The sequence below is a fragment of the Mytilus galloprovincialis genome, chromosome 4 (assembly GCF_965363235.1).
Source record: "Mytilus galloprovincialis chromosome 4, xbMytGall1.hap1.1, whole genome shotgun sequence".
Lineage (NCBI taxonomy): Eukaryota > Metazoa > Mollusca > Bivalvia > Mytilida > Mytilidae > Mytilus > Mytilus galloprovincialis.
The window spans coordinates 97,429,771-97,454,054 of record NC_134841.1 but is presented as its reverse complement, the minus strand read 5'-3'; the positions used below and the strand labels follow the sequence as shown (position 1 = coordinate 97,454,054).

Below are 24,284 nucleotides of genomic sequence, written 5' to 3'. Positions count from 1 at the left end.
TGTGAATTGATGTTTGTTTGTTACCTTTATTTTGTCATGTTGTTTTTTCGTTTTTCAGCTTATTTGTTTTTTAATTGTGTCCCTGATATATTGTTCATTTATTGCATATCAAGGAATTGTAACTTTCTTATACTGATATAACAATACATGGCTGGTTTTCTTCAAAGAAAATCCAAACTGTTTTATTTACACCGAATTACAGTTTCTAACTATATTGTATGTCAAACTCTATACTTACACATATTTTAAAGTACCAAGTCAAAAATATGACAGTTGTTATCCATTCGTTTGATGTGTTTGAGCTTTTGATTTTGCCATTTGTTAGGAACTTTCCGTTTAGAATTTTCCTCGTAGTTCTTTGTTTTTTACTTTTTACAGTCTGCAACATAAACATTTATCAAAACGAAGAGACTACCAATTTTATTCTATTTTACCCAAAATATTCAATGAACATCAAATATCAAGATTTTTACTTAATGGTACAATTTTTAGTAGTTTTACAATCCCTGTGCATCATCACCTGAATATGGGAATCTTATGTTCAGTAGTTGTCGTTTGTTGGTGTGGTTCTTAAACCCCGAAAGTCTTCAGTCCGGACTGAATCTGTATGATCTGTTACAGCTACAGTATTTTATCAACTTGTGACAGATTTAATTGCCTAACAGTTGAGGTTTTGGTTTCACATCTGATACCAGTTCACTGAGAAAAGACAATGACCTTAGTTTTAGAGGAAAGAATTTTTATTATCAAAATAGATATGCACTGAATGTTCACACATAATGAATTGTTTTAGTTACATCATTCCCACTGATGTCCAATATATGGAATGTCTTTAGGATTAGGGTATTTGGATCTAGCTAAATCCAAAACACATTTTGGCATAATTTCCCGTCGGTGATAAACTACCCATTCACCACCTCCTATATTTGTCTTTCTGTTCAAGTACTCCTCAGTATACCATACCCCTAAATTGTCCATTATTTTCCAAAAGCGTTTGTAAATTTCCTTTCTTATTCCTGAATTTTCTGGTGAAGGTAACTGTCCTTGACCGATCCATGGTGCAGAGCTATTTGATATAATAACACACGGGCCCACTAAACAAAAGGGACACTTTCCCTGGTTTCCTTGGGGTTCATCTACTCCTCCACTTGATGCTGATATTTCTTGTTGCATTTCACCTACAATTGTGGTACTAACACACAATTGTTGATAAGAACATCTTGTTGTTTTGTGTTTTCTTTTTCTTTTCAAAGGAACGTCTTTTACTTCTGTAAAAGTAAGGAAATATTGATTACTTACAATTAAATGGATAATGTTTCATGTTAAAATTATGAAAAAATAACTCTTTTTTCATAAATTGCAAACAGAAAATGCATTTCAAATAAAGAACATGATGATCCATTAAGTTTTTTTTTATTTTATCTAAATTATCAGTTCATTTGTGAAAATAGATAAAAATTGCAAAATATACACATTTACCTGCTATAACATCTTTCCAGTCTTGATCTTCTATAAATTTAGTTATCTGATCTTTTTGGAATTTTGAGACATTTAGCTTCATTTCAAATCTGGCAGCCATCTTGATTCTTGATTCAGGTTGTATAAATGGAAATATGATATTCTATGTTGATCACATGATACGAGTCATGTGAATAAAAATATGAAAATGATTGGTTGAACTTTATTTCAAATTTCAATTTGAAAAAAGGCGGACTATTGTTAAAAAGATGTAAACTTCACCAGTGCTTCAATCTGTAGTCATGGATAAAAATTTAAGGTCTCCATTATGTGATATTACTAATGTACTAAAATTGAAAAAAAGTGTCATGTCGAAAGCGTTTGGTAGATGGTACTCCAAAAAATTATTCATATGACAGAAAATTTAGGAAAACTATTGAATTTCACTTTGACTCAACACAACAGAAGGAAGAATTGGATAGAAAATTTGATCAGGCTAAAAAAACACTAAAGGTAAAATCAAATACAGAATTATTCAACTGTTTGATGGATTTAACGAGGCCCAATCTAAAAGAATTATGAAAAATCTGACCAATAACTATGTCTGAATTTTTTCCTCAATTCCTATATATGTATAATGAATGGATTAAGCTAAAAAAATATATACCTTACCTTTATTGTAGTAACGGGAGGGACATGCTAAAATAGGGCTAATATTATAATGGATATATAGTAAAAATTGCCCTGAAATGAACTAAAAGTGAATTTAAAAAAAAACTGTTCAATAACTAATTTTGTTTTTCACATATGACATGCATCAAAGATCACTCTTTCCATTCAAAGTCAGAAAACCAGGTGTTGCGGGGGAAAATTTTTATAGGGGGGGCTCTCAAAACCTACATTTTACCATTTTTTTAAAAGAAAATCAAGATATCACTCAAAATATCCAAAATTAATTTTTAAAAATGTAATAAGTTGTCTCTTTGTTATCCCGGAACAACAAAACTGTAATTATTAATTAAAAAAACATACTTAAAAGGTAAAATTTCACAAGGAAGGGGGTGGAGGGGGGGTGCAAAATTTCAAGTCATTTATTATCATATCTTCACAAGCAAAAATCTAATAATCAAAAATAATTGAAAAGAAATATGTAAATGTAAATAAAACAAACTTATAATACATACATAAAAGAATGCATTTGAGTTGAAAGAAATAAAAAGAACTTGGTTTATTGAGTTTGACATTTTTGAAGGGAGAATCTCAAAACTTTTTTTATTTATTTTACAAATAGAAAATATCAATAGGAATTGAATTGCACTTTATTTGAAAAAAGTAGATTCCTAGTTAAGACTTGCAAATGGAAATATTGGTTAAAAATCTTAATGGGGAACATCTCAAAACACAAATTGAATATCTAAAAAAATAAAATGTAATGCAATACCTTTTTTACATATTCAATGAACCGTGAAGTTGATTAGAAGGGTTAAATACCAAAATGATATTATTTATACTCTGATGCCTATAGGTTTATATAAAGTTTTCATAATGATATCATAGCACAATCCTTTATGGTAAAATAAAATAACTTCTACCTGCAGTTCAACCAGACTTTGTACCAATGGACTGTCGGACACAGAGATCTTTACACTATAATCCCCTACTTTTAGTAGACGTATATATATAAACTTGTGAGGGTTCAACTATAAAAACAGATATCTCATACAGAATCCTGTTGAAATCATTAAAAGCTGGTCTTTATAGCCTGGAGGCTTGGGTACTTTTAAGGCCGTGTGAACTCCTCTCTGGGAATGACGAGTCTTTTTTTTTCTGTCATATCATTTATCTTGAAATTTTGCTGAGCCATTGTATTCAACTGTTTTTTTTAAATGTTTTTGAGGCAATATGGAGCAGACTGTCAGTAGTCAATTCCAATGTCATTCAGTGCAGATCATATTGTGAGCCTTTATAGCTGAATCGGTTTCATTCGTAATCATACCACATCTTCTTATTTGTTTATATCTACTGCAACCGGGAGACTTGGTGATGACTTCATGCATTTGTTCCAACAATGTTCATTACTACAGACAGAACTAACACTCCCTGATCTATTCTTTGGTTTCTAGGCCAGATAAACATAATAAAAAAAACAATCTCTTACTGATTGAGTATTTAATAATTTCAATATTAACAATATAACAAATAACATAAATTCAACAATGAAAACAAGGTAACTATATATGTTTATGAACAGATTTTTAAAGTCCCTAAAACATAAGGTTGATAACTGAAATCAAATGAAATTGTAATTTTTGTGCAACATTATAGGATTAAACTTATTTACTGGACGGAGTCCTAAACTTACAAACAAAAAAGAGGGCTTTTATGTTGAATTTGTGAGTCTGAGACCAGATTACAAAGCAACCATGTTCTAAAAAAATGTGCTAAATTCTGATAATTATTAATTGATACATTTTTAATATTTGTTTTCCAAATTTTATCTTTCTTCAGACCTCAAATTCTTTTCATGTGTACTGCGCATGACTATATTAGGGAAGCAGTTTTGGCAAAGGCGTTTATTGACGTACCCATCCTTCCAAGCATACCTTATCAATATAAACTGAACAGATGGTCACTCAGGAAAATGTGATTCAAGTTTTCCTACTGGTTTATCCAAGATATCCATTAGTATTACACAAATTTACAAAAGGTTAACAAATATAAAATGATTGTCTTGTAGAGAAGCCAAGAAAATTTTGTTCACAAATTTTCCTTATACACAAATACAATTGGTAGTAAAATTTCAAACTACCCTCTTACAGGAAGTTCCTGTACTGAAGATCTAATTATTGCACACAACATGTTAAGATCTGGAGTCTATTCTGGACCAAATATGAAATTATTCCCTTTCATAGAAGCTTAGACAATTTTGAAGACAAACTTTTACCTTGTACAATGAGTAGTTACATTTCAAACTATCAGCAAACACAAAGTGGCTGAACTGCAGATCTAAAAACTGCTTAATCGTTACAACTCAATATTTTCAAGCTTTGGGCCAAATATAAAATCATCCCCTTTCATAAAAGCCAAGAAAACTTTACAAAAATAATTTCCTTGTACATTCAGCAGTCATACTTTAAACTGAGTAATTAATTTGGCTGCATACCAGATAAAAGAAATGCTTACAACTCTCCATGATCAAGCTCTGGGCTTCATATAAAATCATTCCCTCTCATAGAAGCGAAGAAATCATTGTCGAAAGATTAATAGACAGACAGAATTACATACCGTGATGCAGGTAAAATGATACCCCCACCTGAATATTTCCTTATAAAACAGAAAGATGTTGAAATTTCAGAAATCTTGGTAAATTGAAATTGTTCCTGGGAAAAATGTAACTAAAATTTTCCACATTGCTATCATGTGTGAAATGATACAAGTGTAAGATAAACGGGATGTTGTTGATTGATGAATCTGAAAAAGAATCACATGGTATTGCTGACTTATATAGTAGTTTCTGAGAAAAATGTGACAAAAAAAAATATCAACTTGGCTATCATGTGTAAAATCATACTAATTTTGTTAAACAGGAAGTTGTTGAGTGCACGTGGGGAATCTTAAAATGCATCACAGGTTAAAGCTTACTTATAAACCCTGAAATAAAATATCAGAGGAAAAGTCAGACATGAACATTAATCCGAATGAATTGTTTGTTTGTACATATTCTCAGATTCAGGAGCTTTTGAAAATTCGCAATCAGTATCAGAATCTGGAAATTGTAAACTACGAGAAATGTGGACATGTTGGGAAACTAACATTATTATCCCAGGATCTTTACCAACGGTATCTTTTTTGGAGCTCTTCGCAACATTTACATGGTGATTATTATGTAAACCACAAGATATTTCATGCTTACATGTGTAGCGGAATTCTCCAAATTCAGTATGAAAGATTTTCTGACTTTAGTGGATTAGGAATTCCAGGTAAAAGATTCCGGAACAAAATTGCAGATATATATGGTGAATCTGTAAAATATTACAGGGATATGTCAATTATTGACGCTATAGCAGAAGAAAAGTCTAAAACCATACCATTCGACAATGTGGAAAATGTGCAGATGAACTGTAATTCTGTAGATATTTTGACAGATGCCCGACATGCATTTCGTAAGAATAGCTTCAATTCGGATATCACTGCCCTTGGTCAAATAACTCACAAAGTACTCAGTTACCAACATGTTACTAAGAGACTTGAAAGGTGCTCACAAAAACATGAACTTTATGAAGACTTAGAATCAAAGACTGTTAATGTGCGTTGTCAAATCCATGACAGAAACTCATCCATAAGTTCCTTCATAGAGAAAGACAAACCCAATGTCATAGACTGCCTTGACACATGGCATGCTGGGAAAGAAGTAAGGAAAGCTATAACAAAAGTAGCAAAAGGTGCAAAAAAAACCCATGGAGTATTATGGCATAGAGAGTTGGCAGATAAAGTGGCAGGGGTAAAGACCCATACATACTGGGCAATGAAAAATTGTGAAGGATCAACTCAGAGATTCATTGCCTCACTTGACAATATTGTAAACCATTACCAGAACAACCATCAATGGTGCCATCCAACTTCACGTTGTAAAACTGAACCTTATTATACATTATCCCGAACTATGATAAGAGATGACATTGCAGCTGGACTTCTGAAAAAGGCTATAAAGTCCTTGTATATATACAAAAAGCCAGAGAAATATATACATTGTTTAAATACGCATTATATCGAAAGTTTTCACAATACACTTCTGTTATATGTTGACAAAAGGGTTCATTATGGAGAAAAAACTTATGAAATCAGGACGGGCCTGGGCGTTTTGGATTGGAATGAACACGTTGATCGTCCAGTGTCATCTGAGAAAGTGTTCCGTCGTGCCGCACAAACACGTAATCGTGCACCTGAAAGGGTTCTAAAACCTAAAACATATTCATTTGTGAGAAATTTATGGGATATTTATTGCAACTTTCTTACGGGTGACATTCAACCTTTTAATATCTGTGCTAATATTCAGGAAATCAATGTTGAAGATGATAGCATACTTCAGGAAAGTGAGGATAGTGAAAATGAGGAATCTGACGATAATATTTAATTGTGATATATTCTTTTGTATGTATTTATTTCCAGAGTGCAATTATTTGTATAAATTAAAGTTTTATTTTTATTTTATTATTTGTATTTGCCCTAGTACAACACATGTAAAATATGGTCTATAAGCCAATGAAACTTTCAAAAAGCATGATGGATGTGTCCACTTCTTGAGCAAAAGTGTCCACATTTGTCTTTCTTCAATGCAGCAATATACACACATATGAAAGAAGTATTAAATAAAAGTACATTGTCATGATTACAAATCAACAAGATCAATTGAAATGAAGTTACATGTAAAGATATGGAAACATTAAAAATTGTAAACACACTTTATATTTTGACCTTCTTTATACATTCTTTACCTAATGACATTTCAAGTGTTTGTAACAAAAGTGAAACAAGGCTAGGCATCTGCAAGTCATCAGCTTCTTGTTGTCAAATATATGGTCATAAATTCATTGATAAAGAGAAACCATACAGTGGCTTTCCTCATCACCAAACTGATCAAAAAGCGGTGTACTTCGGGCTTTAAGTGTTTCTCGGTTCTCGTTTTTTTATATATAGATTAGACCGTTGGTTTTCTCGTTTGAATGGTTTTACACAAGTAATTGTTGGGGCCCTTTATAGCTTGCTGTTCGATGTGAGCTAATGCATCGTGTTGAAGACCTATAATGGTTTACTTTTATAAATTGTGACGTAGATAGAGAGTTGGTTTTTTGGCACTCATACCACATCTTTTCACATCCAATTAAGGGTTGTTATAAATAAAACAAAAGTTAAATAGTTGACAACATTTTTTTCTACAACTGTGAATATGATTTATAGGGATACCATCATATATTAAAAAGGAAAAGAGAACCTTCACACACCACACCCTCTTGCGCTTGCATTTTCAGAACATAATTCAACTTGTATATTGCAAAATAAAATTTTATGTTTGTAAAGATCAGCACTTTTTAGTCTGTAATTTCTGTTATTTTTTATATATTTTGTCAATTCTACATTTACACATATCCCAGGAATAGATTACCTTAGCAGTATTTGGCACAACTTTTGTGGATTTTGGGTCCTCAAAGCTCTTCAACTTTGTATTTGTTTGGCTTTATAACTGCCACTGCTGGTGGACGTTTCGTCCCCGAGGGTATCACCAGCCCAGTAGTCAGCACTCCGGTGTTGACATGCATATCAATTAGATGGTCATTTTTATAATTTCCTGTTACAAAACTTTGAATTTTTCGAAAAACTCAGGATTTTCTTATCCCAGGAATTGATTACCTTAGCTATATTTGGCACAACTTTTAGGGATTTTGGGTCTTCAAAGCTCTTCAACTTTGTATTTGTTTCGCTTTATAACTTTTTGATCTGAGAGTCACTGAGGAGTCGTGTGAAGACGAAACGCTCGTCTGGCGTACTTAATTATAATCCTGGTACCTTTGATAACTATTTACACCACTGGGTCGATGCCACTGCTTTTGGACGTTTCGTCTCCCAGGGTATCACCAGCCCAGTAGTCAGCACTCCGGTGTTGACATGAATATCAATTAGATGGTCATTTTTATAAATTTCCTCTTACAAAACTTTGAATTTTTCGAAAAACTAAGGTATAGATATATTTATTCATATAATATATAAAAGCTTATCTTATTAATCAAGAGATTTTACTAGGCTGGTAAAACATCAATAAAATTACTCAGGTTTTTTGTAATGATAGGAATATTAATAATTTTCCTGTTTCATTATGTATTTCATTAAGATGATGGGTTTCAAATCGTAATAATGACATTTCTGTGGAAAGAGCTATTAATATGCAATAGCAATAACCTCAGAAATATGAACAGATGACAAAAAGTATAAAAGTGATTATCAAATGATGACAATAGGTCAAATGTTGCAATATCTAATATCGCAAATTTCCAAATATCGTAAAGACATACTAACGACAATTTAAAGGCATATAGGACATCGCCATCAAGACAGGAAAATGAAAGATATTGTTAGAACAAATGTTGTCACGCATTATATATATTTTGATAGAATTTGAGGATTTCGCCTTGAATATTACTTACAAAATGTACGTCAAGGGAAAGACAAAGTAGATCATTTCAAATAGTTTTCAGTATCGTAGAATTATGTTGCTTTCTGTTCATGTATGGTATGAAATTAACTGTTTATAGATTTAAATTATGAATTCTCATAACATAAACTAAACATCTTATTATAAGTGACAGAAAGAGAAATTCATTTCATGTTGACTGAATGATTTTTTCAGAAAAAATTAGATTCTAACTACCTTTGTTTAAAGTGATGTTAGGTGAGTTTGGCAATCCTTCTCGATTGGTCCAACTTATAAAGTTGTATGTTTCGTATTATAAACAAAGATTTGAAAACCTTTTTATAAAATTCTTCTAAAGAAGTTAACTGAAGTTTATGAGTTGGCGAATCTGGGATAAATATGATCAAACGGTCTATTAATAGAATTAACATTTGACACAATTATACAAATTAAGGCAACTGTAGTATATCGCTATTCGAAACTCATAAATCGATAGAGAAAAAAACAAATCCGGGTTACAAACTTAAAGGGAAACGCATCAAATATAAGAGGAGAACAACGACACAACAGAAACAAAGCATTACAATGTAACACACATAGAAACGGACTATAATATAACAATGGCCATTTTTCTGACTTGGTAGAGGACATTTAAGAAAAAGCAATGGTGGGTTGAACCTTGTTTTGTGGCATGCCAAACTTCCCGCTTTTCTGGCAATGTTAAATATATCATTAATATAACAACATTACATGACAAGACTACAATACAAATAAATGGAAGAATATATAGGACAGAGAAACACACGAATACTAGCTATCAAAAGATACCAGATTTAAAGAGGTTTAAAATTAATACGCTAGACGTGCGTTTCGTCACACAAGACCAACCAGCGACGCCCGGATGGAAAAAGTTCGAAAGCCATACTTTTGTGCGGATGCATTACAATCATTACAGCATAGCAGATTGTAACTATATTTCTTCTTTAAGGCTTTCAACAGTTTTTCTTTAAATATATTTTTTAACTACATCTTTTTCAATATGAAAAAGACATTGTTTAAAATTAACACCGTGATGACATTTAATATCAATATATTTTTTCATATAATGCATATTTAATGAATCGGGAGATTTAATGCTTGAGCTACATCAATAAAAATAAACATTTTATTAATAATTTTCTTGTGTTGACATGTATTTCATTTGTTAAGGTGATGGATTTCTAATCGTAATCACGACATTAACACAGACAAACTTATTCATATGATAAGTCTTTAGTTTTTCTATGTTGTGTCTTGTGTAGTATTATTTGTCTGTTTCTCTTTTTCATTTTTAGCCATGGCTTTGTCGTTTTATTTTCGATCTATTAGTTTGAATGTCCCTCTGGCATCTTTCGCCACTCTTTTTTAATCCAAAAACCTTGCATAAGATTCATTAAAAATGATGAGACAGCATCATTAAAAACGCAGTACAGAAAACATTATTCATTTCAAAAGCTAAATACGATAAAAAAAAACATCCAAGATTTTTTTCAAAACTAACAACGCCTATATGTTGAATTTGCAATGTAGTTCAGTTTGTCTATTCATCTGTTGTTTTCCTCTTCTTATTGATGTGTTTACTTCGTTTTAAGTAAGTAACCCGGATTTGATTTTCCTTTATCGAATGATGACTATTGAACAACGGTATACTTCTGTTGCCCTTATTTCCCATTTTTAATCTTGTTTTTCAAAAGATTACAATTGTTAAGGTTATCTCTTCTGGTGATGGTAAATCCTGAATAGTGCATCAGACTTACGACATTTACAAAATGTTTATTTCACCCTTTAGATGAAAGGTACCAACCAAACTATTCCTGAGATTGTTGCTTTTGTAGTACATATTACTAACAAAAAATTGTATATTTCTGTTTCTAATAGAATCATATTCAAAACAGTGTGGCTGTGGCCATTGATTGGCGACCTAAATTATCCCATTAACTGGGACAGATTAGGTGAACGTTTGTCTGTAACGACCACTGCTCACTATGTACTTGTTAAAGACACTTAACCTGTGGGGTCACTAAAGGTTCTCAAACCTAAATAAAGTAATTCCAAAAATTAATCAGGAATAACACGATGAGTTTGATAAATCAAAACATAAAGTTATTCCTGATTAATTTTTCGATTTTTTAATTATAAAAGGCGTTAAGAACCTTTGGTCCCCCCCCCCCCCCGTTTAAATTCTGTAATAAGTAAGTAGTGAGCAGTGATCGTTAAGGTAACAATGTACCAAATAAAATTACATGGGCGCAGCCATTTTATGAAGGGAACATGACATAGAGATAAAAATAAATGGTTCTCTGTGATTGGTTGTTATAATTTTTATATATTTTTCTTCTGGAAAGCATTATGAATGAAGTTTCATGCAAGCAAAAATGTGTCCTTAAATGTATAGTATGAAGGGCCGGAAATATTTTTGTTATGTTGCTCAAAATTAGGGAAATTTTTCTACGAAATCGTCAGGTATCGTGAAAAACCCCAAAATTCACCAAGAAAAGCCATGGGACCATATATATTTGAGTGCGGTAAAATCGCAAATAGATATCGAGCTTCAATTAGACAACAGCAGTTTTTCCATAATTAGTTTATTAAAAGCGCCTTTTAAGGAGATAATTGCTAAAAATAGCATTGCCGGCAATGGGGCCACCATTTAGTACTTTATATCCTTAAAGACAAACGTTCACTTAATCTGTCCCAGTCAATGGGATAATTTAGGTCGGCAATCAATGGCCACAGCCATACTGTTTTGAATATGATTCTATATATGACTGGCGTATTCACAATGATTATAGATTTTTTTTTTTACAATTGATTTAGAGAAATTTCAGCGTATTTTTATAAAGCGTAGTTCAGGAATGACTTTAAATATTTTTTTGTCCATCTTAAATATGGTGCACACTGAATAACCGACGTGTTACGTTCCAAACTAAATTAAATAATTGATTAACCCAAATGGATGAAGGAAGATGAACATTGCTACTTATTTGATATGATTGAGGATTTAATTTAATACTGAAATTATTCTAAAAGCATATCACAGTTATTATCATTATGTTTGAGTTGATCAAACCTGATCTTATACAAACCTCGTATGGTATATTTTGTACACGTTGGAGTATTCGAAATCTTGAAAAATATTTATTAGATATCTAAGTTTCTTACAGTGGGTTCATTTATAATTATAATAATTAAAGAATAAAAAAAATCCCCAGTATGATTATTTGTTTACATCATCATTTTTTAGTGCTATACAAAATTGGAATTAATTTGCAAGATTATTTTAAAAGTCTACTCAGTTAATATTGTACATGCCATCCTATACAGAAAAAAAACATAGCCAACCCCGTCAGGGAGGTACAGCTCCCCTCTGCAATTTACGTGGACCCTTCTGTACTTTTGTTGCAGCCATTTTCATACAAGTTGGTGCTAGCTTTTAAACCAGACTTAACAATACACAGCAAAAAGTGCCACGCATGTTTCACGCATGGTAAAGAAAACGTGTGTAAAACGTATGTTTTTTGTGCGTTTAACGCATGTTTTTTACAACATGCGTATAACAGGCGTGCAAAAACATATATTAAATATGTGTTACAAAACGCATGAAATATTTCACATGTGTAAAACATGTGTAAATACAAACTCATGTAAAATACATGTTTTACATGCGTTTTACATGAATTTCAAAATTATATTTTTTTTATGACTGATTTTTTATCTTTGGCTTATTTTTTTTTAGTTTTGTAGTGGAAATTAACAATTTATAAATGAAAGGCATGATTGGAACCCCTCCTTTATCCTTGGTTGGGAAACCCCTTTGAAAAATGGGCTTTTGGCTGGATCCGCCACTGAAGAATGTAATAACTTGAAAGTTTGAAAAATAAATGAAAATTACAAAAACATGTCTGCCTAAAATATTTAATATTTAAATTTCAAAGCATTTTGTTAAGCTTGAATAGACAAAATTTACACATGGTTAAAATGAAATGCTGTAAAGTATGTAGATGAAATAATGTGTTAACTGACTAAATATACATTGTGATATTTGATATGCTGTCATTTATTGTCTTTTCCTTTACTTCTCATCATTGATGTCCTCCAATGGCATGAGAGTATCATCTGACACAAGTTTGGTAAATTCTATATTTTGATTCAGTTTATATTAAAGTTCTATTCGTCACAGTCCTGTTGCTACAAATGACTGGAACTGCTTCCTAGCAGAGTTACTTCTCCTTTTTAATTTGCCCATTACATTTCCGTGTGACAATTTCTTCTGTAAACATAAAAAAGGTGATTAAGTAAAAAGACATTTGTGATGTTTATATAAGAGATGTTGAATTTCACAAGAACTGAATGTAACTGAAAGTTAAAAGTTCACGAAAGGCAAATATATACTGAACATTCTTATGAAAAAAATGCGCAAAATCAACAAGTTATTATACTTGAAAAAAGTAACAAATGCAGTTTTCTAAAGCAGCTTAACTCCTGCAAAAAAAGCTAATCTGCAACATTTATTGAACTCATCCATGACTTTGGCTTGCCAAACTAACCTTTGAATTTGATAAAAAAATTATAAAAACAAACATGAAGTTGAACAATAGGATTGAGATTGACAATGCAAATTTCATTTTAAAGGGGAACTATTAATTCCTGTAAAAATAGTTTCTTAGCACTTAATTTTTAAACTAGAAAAAGTCTAACACCTTCCTTTTTCACAGAATTTCAATGCATAATTGACCAAAGCTGATTATTTAACTGGTCTTAGGAAAGGTGGATTTAGAGTGGGGCCATGTAAAAATTTGGTTGATTATATAGGGAATCACTGAAGCATGACCGGAGCGGGCGCCCTCTTAGGCAGTCATTGGCCTCCTACTTATGAATAAATGATGAAAATTTCTAAAATCCTACAACTCACATAGGCTTGAGAGAGCTCACAATGCTATTTTCCATATCATTTATATTTCCAAGTGGCAACATGTGTACAAACTACTATTATTTAACTTCACCAAAACATTGTATAAGAAAGAGAATGTGCAAACATGAAAAAAACTGGATAAAATGAAAACTTGTTGCATATACTTTATCCCTGCAATGTGTTGTTTTGCAAGACAAAATTTTAAAAAGATGAAAAAGTACTAACCTAACTAGATATGCAAATGCAGTGAAAAATTTGCGGCTAGCATATGGACATAATAAAGGACAGATTTTTTCTGTAAAATTCCTGTTGCATATATTCATACCTTCTTCAGATGAAGGATAATTTATAGCATGGCACATTTGGTATTAACTTTCAGTAAGCAAAATATTTACCACTTGATATCTCTTCAGATTTATTGTTTGTTGGGATGCTGTCCCACTAAAATATACTTTACACATTCTTTTATTCAAAAACAGATTAACTATTAAACAAAAGTTATTGCAGAATAAAACTTCTTACCTGATGAGTCAATTTTTTCTCCAGTGTCGATTACAAGTACATTTCCTTTTCTTTTCTTTGATCACGTTTTTTAAAGTGTCTTCTGTTCCAAAAGTTTTTTGTTATTGCATGTATTGACTTGCTTGGAAACTTTAATAAAAAATATATCAGTTATAGATAATTCAACATGTTAAACAAAAATGTAAAACGAATTTCTCTGATAATTACATCTATACATATATATATGTGTACGGGAAAACATGGTTTATATATATAATGTTTGAGTTTTTATTAGCTTTTAATGAGCTTTCAATAACTGAAAGTACTATTAAGTTTTGATTGTTTGTCTTCATGTTAGAATGTTTTAGCTTTGTACCAATTCAATGAATCAAAACAATTTCTAACCGATTTCACCACTTTGTTCCTCTTTTGTGCTGTTACACAACAGTCACAACATTCTATTTATGCCTGTTCCAAGTCCGGATGAAATTTAGTTGTTGTTTGATGCAGTTTGCCATATTTGATTTATTTTGGCAAATCATTTTACATTTTGTCATGTCAAGCCTTGATGGCCTGTTATACATTTTGTGTAGCTGACAGTATGAGCTTTGTTCATTGTTAAAGGTATTAAGGTGTCCTATATAGATGCTTAAATCCAGTTCATATAAACATTAGTAGATAGTAATCTCATAGGCAATCATACTACATTGATCATTTAAATTACTCAAGTTACAATCTAATGTAGCTTAGTTAATAAAGCTGCCAGTATATATATCTTAATTTGTTTAACACTGTGTCTGAATTCTAGTCATTTTGCCATGTTTGGAAACCTGGTCAAATGGGCACCTAAGCCACCTTTGCCCCCCCCCCCCCTTTTGTGGGAAAAAAATTGGTTGATTATATAGGGAATCATTGGAGCATGACTGGAGCAGGCCCCCTCGTTAGGTCAGTCAGCGCCCCCCCCCCCCCTAGAAAAAGTTATGGATCTGCCACTGAAAAATCTGGAAAATCAGGAAAGGCAGATTATCAAAAAAAAAATCAATGATAAAATTTAATTGTTTTCTCCTCTTTTTATCCTCATCTGTATGAGGGGGAGGACAGGGGGTACCCTTCTCCCACCCTCTTCTCCTTTCTCCTACCCCCGTTCTCCTTTCTCCCATTAGAATAAAACATCTACTTTTGAGATATTTTTTTCTTAAAATATTAGAAAAAAATTTAAAAGGAGAGATATTTTATTTTTTCTCCTTTCTCCAACTTTTTCTCCTTTCTCCCAGCCTTCCTCTCCTTTCTTCTACCCCTTTCTCCTTTCTCCCACCCCCTTTCTCCTTTCTCCTACCCCCTTTCTTCCGGTCTCCCTTACCCCTGTCCTCCCCCTCTTGTATATACTGCAGTAAAGAAAAGAAACAATAATTACTTTCAAATTAAAGATGAAAACCGTTTTTAATATCAGCTAGGTGACAGTTAAAAAATCAATTGCAGAAATGTCGTGAAAAAAAGTGCCGATTTGACTTTAATAAGGTGACGAATTACCAGGTGCCCGTGTGTCTTGTGTCCAGTAAAATTATTTAGAAATTACAGAGTTTTTTCATGTTAATTAATTCACCGTATCGATATACTTACACTGAGTGAGTCTTTGCAAAATAGTTCATTGTGGCAAGTGATAGTCATACCGTATTTTATTTATAAGTTGTACAAAAATAACCGCGGGAAATACCATTACACTGGCAAGGAGACTGGGTACACGACAACTCGTACTTTTGGCAAGTCGTACTCAACCAACTCGTACCCTATTTTTGCCAACTCGTAACCATGTTTTATTTGATATTATTTATCAAGTTTATATGCATAGTTATTGTAACTTTCTTTCGTATATCATATAGCAAAATACAAATAAAAAAACAACTTTCATTGTTAATAAAATTCAATCATCATTGTTTTAAATAAGCTTATAAAATGCTAATCGTTATAATCATTAGTATTCCTTAGAATTGATTGTTTGAAATTGTTTGCACGGCAATTTATTTGATATGCACATTAAAATAATTATGAGTACACAATATGCTAATCAGTGGTCATTAGTGGATAACATACCTACAAAAATAGAATGGATTTGTTAAAAGTAGAATAAACAGAGAGAAGTAAATGAAAACAAAAAATCGGTATAAGTGCGGTACTATGATCATCAAAGGCCGTTGAGTTATACTTAAACAATCACCATCCTCACCGAAAAGAAAATGCATGGCTTAAACGTTGTAAAAACCAAGCTTAGAGAAAAAATATATAAACTATGGTGAAATGTATGATCATCTTCAATTGCAATCATGGTTCGTCCACGTTGTAATGTATGCAAGACGATATATGAATTGTGTATCTCAATAATATTTTCCACTAATCCTGTTATTTGGTCCATGTTTGGGGCCAATAAGAGTATATATTTCAAAAAGCTGTATTTGTAGGACCCTTATTACTATTATTAATAGCAACAAAGCCTTGTAAAAATGTCTTACAATGTGTGTGTAAATAATAGTGATACTAGTGGTTTTTTTTTAATACGCCTCTCGTAATTCTTCTAAATATTGGCTTAATTTTTATTTTAACTTTTATCATAATTGAGGTCAATACGTATATAAATGATAGTAGTATTGTGATGAAAAATACATTTTAAAATATAGTGCAAACGTACATGCAGAAAGATTAGATCAGGTGTGAAGTTGTTTTGATAACGGTTAAATAATTAATGGCACGCTTCGTGTGTGAATAAGGGCCGATTAACTGGTAATCGACATACTTCAGGTGTGAAGCAATGATCAATCAATTAACCACCGGCACGCGAACTGCAATAAATAATTTGTGTATTAAGGTTTATGTTTAAAGGCTGTGGATTTTCTATAAAAATCTTGATTTATTTGCCACAAAGTCCTTTTTTTTTGAAGATCTCGTCTGATTGCTTATGAGACAACTCTTCACTAGAGACCAAAATGACACAGAAATGAACAACTATAGGTAATCGTACAGCCTTCAGCCATGAGCAAAACCCACCCATACCTCATAGTCAGCTATAATGACCAGTAAAACAATTCAAACGGAAAACGAACTGACTGCCATACTTATTTAAAAAAAAAAACAACAAAAAACAAAGTGTTAACACATCAACAAACAACGTGTTTATCGCAATATTCAGTAAAAAATCTCTTCAAATATTCTAAGGATCGAGCACACCTTGACACTTGAGGATTTTTTTTCAGATACAAATCCTATCAGTAGATAAATCAGTAGGTGAATAATAAAATATGAAGCATTATAATGTTAAAAATATTTTCTACTAACACGAAAAAACTAAGACATGTTCAACACAATGTTCAGTAAAAAATATCCTTTTCATATTCTATGGATCTACCTCAGGGTGCACTGGGATACTTCAGGGAGTTAAAATATCCATATCTACTGATATAAACGTAGAAAACTTATATTATAATGCTAAAAAAATATTGGGTACGACTTAGTAGAAGTACGAGTTGGTAGAAGTACGAGTTGGCTGAGTACGAGTTGCCGAAAGTACGAGTTGACATGTATCGATATACTTACACTGAGTGAGTCTTTGCAAAATAGTTCATTCTGTTAGGTACATAGTGGCAAGTGATAGTCATACCGTATTTTATTTATAAGTTGTACAAAAATAACCGCGGGAAATACCATTACACTGGCAAGGAGACTCAGAGGAAATTACGGAATCCACATTCATATATTTTTTTTAAGGTCCAATCGGTTACATACAATTATTAATCATGTTTACTTGTTTTTATTACTTATAAATATACGCATGGATTTCAATCATTTAATGCTGTTTAAATGGAATTTTTAATGCTTCGCCTTTGGTTTAATATTAGCCCGTACAGTTCACCCGGAAACGAGCGTTCAGAAAGACGACACTGATATTGACATCATGATTCGTGAAGCAAAACGCAAATAATTTTTTATGGAAGATATGAGATGCAGCTAGGACAATGTAGATATCTTCAATCTAGGACACTAAAGACAAGATGGGTAAGAATTCAGCTTTAATATTTTATTCGATGAACATTTCACGAAGGATTTTTAAATGCCATTTCTTAAACTGATTTATTATCCACAGGACTCAGGAGTTTGAAATCCTATCAATAACGGGGTAAACATATACCAAACTTGAATATCACAGTAGAGCTGCACTCGAATCAATCTTCTGTGATTTATCCAGTTTGAGTAAATTATAAAGACATGCACGAACTTAAGTTAAGACCGTAAAGTCAAGGCCGTAACTAGGCATCTTTTTTTAGTGAGGCAAAATAATTGAGCCGAGCGAAGCGAGGCGAAAATTTTTTTTGGAGGGTATGAAATGAATGGTGCAAAATCCTGCATTCTAGGCATTTTTAGAGAGTTTGATAATGTTTTGAATTTGGACAGTTGTTATATAAATTGTTCATATTTAAAGACTTTTACTACTACCAAATTTTTAACAACTTTTTTTTAATTTGTATGTAAGATAATCATCCAAATATCAATTTAAGTCTGCCGCCAGTACATAGAACAAACATCGATTCAGTAGAGTTTGCCAATTATTTCTATGGTGGGTTCAGTCAAATTGTTTTAGAATCATGATTTGGTCTGCTGATATCCTTATCGCGATGAACATGGAGCATGGCACGACCGCACAACCTCTCGCCACTCATGTATGCTCTTTTCCTAGATTTCAGTCGTTTCAGGGCAGTCTGTGTTTCTAAAGGTAGCACATTATCATCAACACAATGATCAATGTCTTCTTCCAATTCCTTCTCCATCAGCAATTCGGTAGCAGCATCGGTAGTAACAGTTTTGTTTGCAAAAGGGAATTAAGCTTTCCTATATAGGCTAGCACCATCATACAGTCTCAGTTACAAAATATTAAACTCGCTTGTATGCTGACAAAGAGTAAACAAACTAGGGATGGAATGAGATAAGATACATGTATATGATCTATCTATAGAGTAAGTATATATGATATGGGTACAGGGGAATTAAAATGTAGTTTTGACGTTTACATGTAGGTCTGTAATTTCAAATTATTTCTGGAAATAGTCGGTGGTATTTTAGTTCCAGAATCTATAAATTTAGGGGTTAGGGGTTGGGGGTGTCTGATTCCGAAACCCCGAATATACAGAAATGAAATTCCGTAGTCCCGAATAAGTAAAGACAAAATCCTGTGATAAAGGTTCTATACCATTCCTCAATAATGTCAAATTGGAATATGGGATGTTCTTTCAATTTTTAAGGTTAAAGAAACATGGATCATGAAAAACTAATCCATGCATGTTTCATATTATTTATATTTTATTTATCTGTAAAGAGAAAGATTAAAGTTGATGAAACGGAGAAATGAATACACAGACAGGACTGCCCCCTTGCGATGCCCACTACTTGATTTGTCAGTCTACTTATCGTTTTTGGATTGTTCTAATGAAGTTATATGCAATACTCAGACTACGTTCACAAACAAATTAGTTTACTAGAATTATTCCTTCTTTACCTTCAGTGTCGTTTTTCCTTTTTCTGCAAGAGCCTGTTTTTAACCAGAGATCCATGATGATTATCGTTACTAGGTTAATGTTATTATAGAAAAAAAAATTCTCCAATAAGTAACTGTGTGGATGATGAATAAATGACAGGGATTTTAACCTCACTGCAATAATATATAATATTGTAGCACTTGGTACAATCACTTTTTAAACGTTTTTCACGTTGGCGTCGTCGTTGTCATCCGAATACTTTTAGTTTTTGCACTCTAACTTTAGTAATTTTAAGTGAATGGAAATCTATGAAATTTTAACACAAGGTTTATGACCACAAAAGGAAGGTTGGGATTGATTTTGGGATCTTTGGTCCCAATATTTTAGGAATTAGGGGCCAAAAAGGGGCCCAAATAAACATTATTCTTGGTTTTCGCACAATAACTTTAGTATAAGTATATAGAAATCAATGAAATTTAAACACAAAGTTTATAACCTTAAAAGGAAGGTTGGAATTGATTTTGGGAGTTTTGGTCCAAACAGTTTAGGAATTAGGGGCCAAAAAGGGGCCCAATTAAGCATTTTTTGCACCATAACTTTTGTATACATGTAAGTAAATAGAAATCTATGAAATTTAAACACAAGGTTTATGACCATAATAGAAGGTTGGGATTGATTTTGGGAGTTTTGGTCCCAACAGTTTAGGAATAAGGGGCCCAAAGGGTCCAAGATTAAACTTTGTTTGATTTCATCAAAAATTGAATAAATGGGGTTCTTTGATATGCCAAATCTAACTGTGTATGTAGATTCTTAATTTTTGGTCCCGTTTTCAAATTGGTCTGTACATTTAAGTCCAAAGGGTCCAAAATTAAACTAAGTTTGATTTTAACAAAAATTAAATTCTTTGGCTTCTTTGATATGCTGATTCTAAACATGTACTTAGATTTTTGATTATGGGCCCAGTTTTCAAGTTGGTCCAAATCAGGATCCAAAATTATTATATTAAGTAGTATTGTGCAATAGCAAGAAATTTTCAATTGCACAGTATTCAGCAATAGCAAGAAATCTTCAAATGCACAGTATTGTGCAATAGCAAGAAATTTTCAATTGCACAGTATTGCGCAATAGCAAGAAATCTTCAATTGCACAGTATTGTGCAATAGCAAGTATTTTCAATTGCACAGTATTGGGCAATAGCAAGAAATATCTAATTGCACAATATTGTGCAATAGCAAGAAATTTTCAATTGGAGTCATCTTTCTTTGTCCAGAATAGTAGTTGAATCAACTTAAATCATTGTTTTATACAATATACACTGTATATTCACTTTTACTACCAACTGATAAATTAAAACAGTCTTTACCATTCAGTGATAACAAGCACTTTTTTTACATTTTAATATTTTATGATGTATTTAAATGAGTAGTTATTGTTGCAAACTCCATTAGATATTTGAATTGAGATCAGTTTTGGAATAAGGGAAAGGGGGATGTGAAAAAAAAATTGGGGGGGGGGGGGGGGGTCAATTTTTCTCATTTCAGATTTCATAAATAAAAAGAAAATTTCTTCAAACATTTTTTTGAGAGGATTTATTTTCAACAGCATAGTGAATTGCTCAAAGGCAAAACAAAAATGTTAAGTTCATTAGACCACATTCATTCTGTGTCAGAAACCTATGCTGTGTCAACTATTTAATCATCATCCAAATTTAGAGCTGAATCCAGCTTGAATGTTGTGTCCATACTTGCCCCAACCGTTCAGGGTTCAACCTCTGCGGTCTTATAAAGCTGTGCCCTGTGGAGCATCTGGTTATCATTATACTATGGTTTGTTTTAATACAAAAATGTATATAAAATATTAATACAACTGTTCAAAATATATATAGCATCTTCCCTCAACCAATATAGTGAGTTCAGTATAATATACACTTCTTAGTTTTATTATTTGATTGACATGAATTGTTTATACTGATATCTGACATTGCCATTGAGACATTATGCAGACTGCCTTATGTAGGCATTAAAAATTTAAGGGAATTTGGGACATCTTTCAGTATTTCATTGGATGATGATTCAATATTTGTTTCCTTGTGTTAACTTTAGTTTGCAATTGCCTCATGCAAAGGATTAGGTCCAGTAAGACCCCTTTTTGGCCCCAAAATATAGCAGTTTTACAAAATTGTTTAGATGTAAACTTCTAGTTATTCATCGGAAAGTAGAATGCTACTGCTACATAAATGTGGGCTGTTTTCAACAATACAGCGCACATATATCGGGTACTAGCATCATTAAGTCATGCTAAATTACTGAAATCTTCACAATTTTAGAATTTTAGTTAAATTTTAGACGTTTTTTTTTCTTGAATGAAAGTTGCCGCATTGGTGTCCATTCTTAAAAATATTGAAAAGTAAGTTGTATTTGATGATAACACATAACATATATAAAGGTTGAGGATGAACACGAATCAGCCATTTCAATTAATATTTTATAGTGTGTCTTTCTATGTTGTGATGTTACACTATTGTTTCAGGTAAGGGTGAAGGTTTGGTACCATTTAAAAGTTTAAACCCCCTGCAATTGTGTGTCACCTGTCCTTAGTCAGGAATCTGATGTTTAGTAGTTTTCGTTTGTTGATGTAGTAACTAAGTTCATAAGTTTTTCTTGTTTCTTCTTTTTATACGCCCATTTATGTGAGTACATATGTATTATGGTATACCGTTGTGTGTCTGTCCATGGTCAACATGTTGGACATTAACTCATAAATGCTTTAACCATTTTGCATAAAACTTCGGTGAATTGTTTATATCTATTGACATGAGCTGCCTTTCATTTTTTATAAGGTTTAGATTTTAAGTTTCTGAGTAACAGGGTTGTTCATAAAAAAAGGTGATTTTCCAGTTTTTAGTCAATAACTCAAGAATTTTTTCTCCTACTTGCAAGAAATTTTGGTGTATTTTTTATATCTATTGACATGAACTCCCTTTCAATTTTTATAAATTTTTAATTTCTGAGTTACCAGGTTTTATATTCATAAAAAAAGGGTGATTTTCCAGTTTTCAGTCAATATCTCCAGAATGTTTTCTTTTTCTTGCAAGAAATTTTGGTGAATTGTTTATATCTGTTGACATGAGATCCCTTACAATTTTTATAATTTTAGATATTGGGTTTTTGAGTTACCAGATTTTATTCATAAAAAGATGGTGAATTTTTCCAGTTTTCGGACAATAACTCAAAAATACTTTCAGCAGCTGTTCTCATGAAACTTTTGTGAATTGTTTATAGCTTTGATGGAAGCTCCCTTTAGAATTATAAAATTTTAGATTTTACATTTCAGAGTTATGGCATGGGGTTTTATTCATTAAATAAAGGGGATTTTCCAGTTTTGGACAATAACTCAAAAATGCTTGTAGCAATTCTCATTGGATGGTTTTACTCTAGTAGTAATTTTTTGGGCCCTTTATAGCTTGCTGTGCATTGTGAGCCAAAGCTCTATGTTGAAGACTGTACTTTGACCTTTAATGGTTTTACTTTTACATGTTTTATAAATTGTGACTTGGACATGTTGGATGAAGAGTTGTCTCATTGGCACTCATACCACATCTTCTTATATCTATCATCTTCATTTTGGCTTTCACATGAACACATGTGTCTGTAATTGTAAAGTAATATGAAAATAGTTTCTGATAAATTTTTATGAAATGGATTTATATTTATCCTATAGGCTAGTTATCAAATTTGACCTCCCCTAGTATGTCAGGAAGGTACATGTACATGGATGTTTAAAAAATTCCACAAATGGTGAAGAAAATGGCAAGGGAAGACACCTAGTAAATGTTTCAAGTACAATTCAGCAATGGTAAGTATATTTTTTGTATGGTGCAAGATTTTTTTGCTGTGTTGAAAACAATTCGTGGCCTTCCGTTGTTTTTTGCTCTTTGTCAGACTTACTTTATTGAATATATATGTACTTTGTAAGACAACTTGCTTTCAATACATTATTTTTGCTGAAACTTTATTACTATATATTAAGGTAACTTTGCTGTTACAGTCTTTGCCAAACTGAAATTTAAACTTTTCTACTATACATTCAACTAAAACATCTTGAAAGTTCTTTCTGTCTGAATTGCTTTTTGTCTGAGACTTGTTGGTAAGACAGAGTTTGGGATTCACTGCTGTTACAAATAGTAAGGAGAATTTATTAAAAAAGATATTTAGACAATATACGTATAGTGTCTTGAAATATGAAATGTATTTGTATGAGGCTTAGAAACGGGAAAATGCGAGGTTCTACCGAGCATTTTCCCGTTTCGTGCCGAATACAAATAAATTTCATATTTCAAGACACTATACGTATATTGTTTTTATACTGAAATCGATAAAAAAATAAAAAAAATAATAAAAATATGAAACAAATATTATTAAAAAAAGGGTCTGGAATTACCCCCTTGGGGTACCATTTTGGGGTATTTCCATATGAGCGTAGTCTAGGCGGTAAGCATTGACAATTTAAGGAATTAGAAAGGGAAAATGAATTTAATTAATAACATTTGATAAACATGGTATATAAATTACCAATTTGAAGACATAACAGGTTTAAATTCATAAAAGTTTGACCATTGTTACTACACGTTGTCATGGTTGTGACGTGACGTTGTAAGTAGGCGGGGCTT

General features: G+C 32.0%; 1 long non-coding RNA gene across 1 annotated transcript; it reads right to left on the bottom strand.

Annotated features, from left to right (window-relative positions):
- Positions 1–12,584: 12,584 nt before the first annotated feature.
- On the bottom strand, positions 12,585–17,806 carry LOC143073552 (uncharacterized). Its single transcript, XR_012977527.1, has 3 exons — positions 17,682–17,806; positions 14,118–14,246; positions 12,585–12,953 (listed from the first exon to the last, which is right to left on the bottom strand). It is a non-coding gene; the product is annotated as an uncharacterized LOC143073552 (long non-coding RNA).
- Between the last annotated feature and the right edge of the window lie 6,478 nt (positions 17,807–24,284).